The following is a 7,458-nucleotide window of genomic DNA, read 5'->3' as shown; positions in this document are numbered from 1 at the left end:
ACCCAAATGAAAGTTTAACGCCTGCCCTATTTGCAAAACACGGCATAATTAGACTCATAATGGTCCAAGATCAACACACATCAACATATATAGTGGTTATTTAACACAAAACTGAATAGCTGTAAGGGCTACAGAACATCTATAGTATCTTATCAACCGAGAGGTAAAAAAGCATTCACCCTGCCTCAGAATCTAAAATGGTACAGTCCGTTTGAAAGAAGATGAACAGAAAGTAAAAAGACACACATTAGTCCAAAAACAACACAAGAAGAATTGTGTACACACTAATTTTACAGATGAATCACTGGTGTGGATTAAATAGAATATTAAAATGAATCCCTGCGACCCTAGTGAGGATGAGCGGCATAGAAAATGAATGGATGGAGACACTACACTTTACATCAGAATTTGACAGTTTTTTAACATTTAAAATTCACTTTGGTGGTGTATAAATGCTAGGTGTGTCGAGACACCCAACTCACGAAATGAGACAACACATGAGTTTGGGTCCACGAGAACGAGACGAGACAAGATTTTAACATTAATTTTTTTAAAAGTTCAATGAAAACATATCATAAAATGGTCAGAAAACAAGGTCAGAAAATGACCACTACTGCTGTAATAATTCAGAAAAGGAAGAAACACAAGATACCAATCACCCCAGCTCTGGATCTCCACGCAATATTTCAACTTGTGGTGAAGGATGATTTTGAGAAAGGTAGGAGAGCTGGTTAATGATCAAGGAAGTTGGGACCAACGTCACCGAGAAAACCATTCGTAACACACTTATGCTAATGCTGTACTAACGCTTTGTTTGATCAAGGATCAAATCCTTATTTCCTTCACTGAAATACAAATTTACAATCTTTATTTAATTTGGGGATTTATTTTACATTCTGTCTCTCTGTTACAATAATCTACCATAATTATGGACTCTTGATGTGTTTGTGAGGGAGTATACATACAAAATCTTATTTTCGCCACAGTGTAAACCGTCCTGTACAATGGTGTTTACACGCCTTATGTTTATTTTGCAGACAGTGCCACAGTACAGTGAAGTCATGGCCAAAAGTTTTGAGAATCAAGTATTGGTTTTCACAACGTTTGCTGCGTCAGTGTATTCATATTTTTGTCAAATGTTACTATGGTATATTGAATTATAATGACAAGCATTTCATACATGTCAAAAGCTTATATTGAAAGTTACATTACGTTTAAATAAAGCGTGAATATTTGCTGGGTGTGTTAACCCTTCTTCAATTCACCGTGGCATGCTGTCAGTTTATTTCTGAGCCATCCTGACTTATGGCAGACTATTATTGCGTAATCACTGCTTGGAGTTTTGTCAGAATTTGCAGGTTTTTGTTTGTCCTTCTGTCTCTTGAGGATTGACCACAAGTTCTCAAAGAGATTAAGGTTTGGAGAGTTTCCTGGCCATGGAATCCAAGCTGTTGATGTTTTGTTTCCCGAGCAAGTTAGGTATCATTTTTGCGTCACGGCAAGATGCTTCATCATGCTGGAAAAAGCATTGTTTGTCACCAAGCTGTTGTTGGATGGTTGGGAGAAGTTGCTCTCAGAGGATGTTTTGGTACTATTCTTTATCCATGGCTGCAGATGCACTCACACCTGCCTGCTACCATTCCCAAGTAAGCGCTGTATTGGTGGTGCCACGATCCCGCAGGTAAATCAATTTTTAGAGACCGTCCTGACGCTTGTTGGACTTTCTTGGACGCCCTGATGCCTTCTTCTCAACAATTGAACCCCTCTCCTTTCTTTGCTGATGCAATAAATGGTTGAGGTGCAATCTTACTAGAAGCAATATATTCGCCTGTGAAGCCCTTCTTGTGCTAAGCAATGATGACTACACGTGTTTTGTGTGTGGTTTTATTAGGGATTTTTACTAGGCATTATTGTGCCTATAATGTTCTATAAAGTGTTGTGAGCTAATTCAAACCTGCAATAAAAGCCTGTTGTTCCGGCGATCAAGTCTGATGTTTGTGTGTCAGTAACATTATCGACACCTGGTGACCAGTGCAGAATACTACACATCATTCACAGAATCTTTGAATGTGTCTTCTGAATGACTTATATTTGTATTTGAATACATTTACATACATTTTGAATGTGTCTTCTGAATGACTTATATTCGCATTTGAACACATTTACATACATTTTCAATGTGTCTTCTGAATGACTTATATTTGTATTTTAATACATTTACATACATTTTGAATGTGTCTTCTGAATGACTTATATTTGGATTTGAATACATTTACATACATTTTGAATGTGCCTCTGAATGACTTATATTCGTATTTGAACACATTTACATACATTTTGAATGTGTCTTCTGAATGACTTATATTCGGATTTGAATACATTTACATACATTTTGGATGTGTCTTCTGAATGACTTATATTTGTATTTTAATACATTTACATACATTTTGAATGTGTCTTCTGAATGACTTATATTCGCATTTGAACACATTTACATACATTTTGGATGTGTCTTCTGAATGACTTATATTTGTATTTTAATACATTTACATACATTTTGAATGTGTCTTCTGAATGACTTATATTCGCATTTGAACACATTTACATACATTTTGAATGTGTCTTCTGAATGACAACATTTATTTTTGAAACATAAAGTACAAATATCAAACTCATTTTAAAGTTGTAATATTACAAAAGTCAAACTATGGAATAAAGTCACAAAAAAAGAACAAAAATAAGAGAAAAACGTTGAAATATTTCTCACGTTAAAAAAACAACAGCAAAAATGGAAAACAGCGGAGAAAAAGCTCATAGCAACAATACACTCTTGTCAGTGCTGTGATGCAGGCTGTTATTTCTTTATATATAACTTGTTAGCATACGTATTGTTGATTTTACGGTATGCGGCACTTGCTGGGAAAAGTTTGAACACCCCTTCATTATGGTAATTTCAGACAGAACAATGGTGACTTTTAGAAGGGAAAAAACGACACGTTGTTTACAGAATCTTTGAATGTGTCTTCTGAATACTTATATTTGTATTTTAATACATTTAGCCATTTTTAGGCAAAAAAAAGTGCTTAAATATGCTTTTTTTTTTTTTTTTTTACTAATAGGCAGTGTTCAACCACAAAACAGCATGATTTGTTACTATATTTTCAAAAACCGTGACTGAGTGAGGCCGCAAAATTCAAACCGCCTGGCAAAGTGGCGAGCGGTGACTGTATTACCCAATTGTCCCACCACAGGTAGACGTGAAATATGAGTCAGCAAATTATTAAATCATTTCAAAGAAGTGCAAGACCTATGCATGTCGTGTGTTCTGCATGCTTTAAAAAAAAAAGTGCTGGCAAAAGGGTCAAAGGTTAGCAATCTGCAAGCTACTTGTGTTTGACCTGTGAACAGATATCATGTGACCTCGGAGAGCTGAGGAAGCTTCAAAGACATAAACATTTTAATTTCAGTGACATACCGCGAGGAGCAGCACACTTATCCACAGTGATCTGGATCGGCTCAGTGGGAGCCTGCATGCAGGCGCTCCGGTATATAAAGACGTCTGCAAGAGAGAAAAGGGTTTAAGTAGATGCGAGACAAGTTTGAGAGTGTGATGGCTTTGAGGAGCTCGGCTGTAGATTTAGCTCAACCTTTTCATCGAGAGAAAGAGCCCATGCTGTTTCCCCTCACTGGCCATGTGAGGCTATATGAATTTATTAGTCCTTTGGGGGGGCTCTCGTCCAAAAATTTGCACTGAAGACCCCCCCCCACACCAAACCATCAATTGAGGCTACATTTATTATTTTGACCTTTTCTTGGCAGGGGTGTGAGATGTTAAAGTGGGTCGTCTACTGGTTGCTTTTCCCGAGACAGAGGTGCCTTCCTCACAGTGTGAGAGGCCGACAGTCCTGGTTGTCGAGGGAAAAACGCACGCACACACACACACACACACACACACACACACACACGTCACTCAAGTGACAGTTTGGCTGAACAACAAACACCGTCAAAGCATGATCAACTCAAGATTTAGTTTGTCATTTTTTTCCCTTAAGAGTAATTTATGCCTGGTCATTCTCAAACATATCAAGCATTAACTTTAACAGAAAAATACTCAAATTCCCACGCTTTAACCATATTTCTTTTTTAGTTATTTTCCATTTACTGTATTGTCAAATTGGCTGCAATTTACTCTTACACCGCAGGCATTGATTTGAATTAGTGTTATGCTACTTTAGTAATACTTTAAGGTCAGACACGTATATATTTATAGCAATTGCTGTTTCCAATATTGTTTTTAGGTCAAAAACAGTTTCTTCTTATCTATATGCAAAAAAATAACATTGACTTTCTCCTTAACTTTCTGCTTTGGGTCCAAACATTATGGCAGTCATGTCCAAAGTTTTTTTTAATTAAAAAATAAATTAAATTAAACAAGAAAATAACAGAAAACAACAAAAGTGGAAAAAAAGCAGTAATTTTACAAAATATTACAACAAAATCATATTAAGACAAAAAGTTGTTTTATGAGCATAGAGTCGTAATACTGTGAGGACAGCATTTTATTTTTGCAGCATAAAGTACAAATATCAAACTCATTTTAAAGTTGTAATATTACAAAAGTCAAACTATGGAATAAAGTCACAAAAAAATAAGAGAAAAAAGTTGAAATATTACTCACATAAAAAAAAACAAAAAACAACAGCAAAAATGGAAAACAGTGGAGAAAAAGCTCATAGCAACAATACACTCTTGTCCCCTTTAGAACAAAGCTGTGATGCACGCTGTTAATTTCTTTATATATATATATACAACTTGTTAGCATACGTATTGTTGATTTTACGGTATGCAGCACTTGCTGGGAAAAGTTTGAACACCCCTGCATTATGGTAATTTCAGACAGAACAATGGTGACTTTTAGAAGGGAGAAAACAACCCAGTGTGAGCTGAACTACCATGCTCTTTTTTTTAATGTTTAAAAATATTTCCGTGTACAGCACAGTCTATGTTTGATACACCACAAATTACATTTGTATGTAAAACTCAAGTTTCCTCAGCAAAATCAAATACTTTCCGCTAAATTACACCAGGAGTACCCAAAGTGCAGGCCTTGGGCCATTTTTTGGCTCTCAGAGCATATTCCATCCATCCATCCATTTTCTATATAGTTTGTCCTCACTAGGGTATGCATGCTGGAGCCTATCCCAGCTGTCTTTGGGCGAGAAGCGGGGTACACCCTGGACTCTGGACCATAAACAAACAACCATTTCCACTCACATTCACACCAACGGACCATTTATGGAGTCGCCCTCAGCATATTATAGACGTAAAATAACTATATTCTAAACATAAAATAATTCATGGGGTATTTTATTTGTTATTGCTCTAATTTGCATTATCACCTATAACAAAAGCTAAGATGTGGATGTTTTGTTCAGATAGTTTAGCATTTACGGACCTACATTAGATTTAGCATCTTTAAAAATGCGGAACACCGCATCCTTCAATTTTTCTGTCTGTGGCCCTTGCGGGAATTTGAAGAGCCCTGAATTCTAAAATATGCTAACTTATTATTTCCATGTGTACACTTTATATCACACGAGCAGATGTATTGATACTCTGGTTGTTTTAATGCCCGGTCGTGGTTTGTTTTGTCTGTTATACCAAATAGAAACAACAAATTACATCGTATATTATAAAGTTTCCTTGGAACACTTTTGGGCTTTATTTTCATGCATAAAACCTCATTAAATAAAAGAATGAAACCAATTTAAAAAAAATGTTACAGAACAGGTCCTTGAATGAGAATTGAGAATAGAAATTTGAGAATATAATAAATCATAAAGACATCATACTTAACATAGCTTAAAGAATAACCACTTATGTTATTTTACTCGTAACACCGTCAAGATTGCTGATTTCATCAACTATTTACCAACAGCGCCATCAAGCGTGGAGTAGGCGCCATAACAACCACACTCAACAAGTGAGTCGTATTAAATTCATTCTATGCCGTTAAAACATCTTAACGGTTACGGTTAATGGCTGGTTTAGCCATACACAATATATTTAAAAGTATGTGGCACGATTTCTATATTTTCACATAGAAAATAATGTTCTAGACACCTACAAATTTAAACACAAAACACACTTTATGGACAATTAGTTTCACAAGCAGAAATTGACGCAAAAATGGCACATTAAATGGCCAACTTAACATTTAACATCACTTTTACCTTTATTTCACTCTTTGAAACACAGAGGGGAGTTTTGCAGTGCCACACCATGGAGCCCGCTCTTTTTCTTGAGGCCTTCCAAAACGGGTCACATGCGAGACCGCATCATAGACATACAGGTGCTCATGAGCTCCCGGGGAATTATCACAGATTCCATCATTTGAAAGACCTGCACAATGTAATAAGAATCAATACAAGAGTTGTATACATGAAAAATTGCCTTTACAAAGTTAGAAATTGTTAATGGAGACCTTATTGGCCATTTCAAACAACTGTGCTCAGAGTAATATGTCGTCTATCAAAGGAAAATACATATAAAGCAAGAGATGACAGTTATGTTTTTGGTGGTATGTGATTTTTACCTCAGTGAGCCAACGGTCAACAGCTGTTCCGTCTTTTAGTTTTTTGCTCAGTGTGAGGGCACATTGCAGAATTTTGGTGAAGTCAAGAGTCCACCATCAGCTCCATAGCTGAATCCAGCTGCTTCATATTGCTTTGGGTATATTTTTTAATTTTAGAAATGGAGTGCAATGAATATATAATAGTTGCTATAATTGATTGAAAGCATAATTTTCCTGAAAAGCTGCAGCTCATGGTCGGCATAATCATTCAGGTTGTGATGGCCATCTCAGTCATGTTCATCTGGATAGGATTTAGGTCAAAAAGATGTTCAACAGCACCATTTTTATGTCCTGTATTTATACTGTTGAAAATTACCTGTGCTGTTAAAACAACCTTTTGATGGACACAAAATGACGCACATAAATATCATCCCTCACCAAAGCACAGTTCTGTCTTCACACATCCCGTTTCTTATCTGCATGAACATGCAGGGCTGCAGATTAGATCTGATGCTGTCAATATTGTCATCTAGTTGGTCAGGGACATAATGTGCTGCAAACAAATCGGAACAGTAGTCATTAGTCTTAACATATGTTCTAACACAACAATTGATTCTCTCCAACAATGCCGATGGACTTCCTTTGCAGTTTGCTCAACAATAGCCCTGCACATTACAGCCTGCAGGAATCGTCTGTGGCTGTCAGCCATCTGCCGTGGCGTGGCTCTGCAACTTATAAAAACTGGATATTGATTACTATTTTTCCTCGGAGTGACTTTTCAATATTGCAATTTATACCACGTAGATTACAGCACCAGCATTCACCAGACGGATATAACACACTCACTGCCAATGTTCTTTTGGACGTAAGCTCCAAGAGGACTC

Source organism: Dunckerocampus dactyliophorus, chromosome 6, assembly GCF_027744805.1.
Source record: "Dunckerocampus dactyliophorus isolate RoL2022-P2 chromosome 6, RoL_Ddac_1.1, whole genome shotgun sequence".
NCBI classification, from domain to species: Eukaryota; Metazoa; Chordata; class Actinopteri; order Syngnathiformes; family Syngnathidae; genus Dunckerocampus; species Dunckerocampus dactyliophorus.
The sequence above is the reverse complement of the archived record's forward strand: the minus strand, read 5'-3'. Positions refer to the sequence as shown.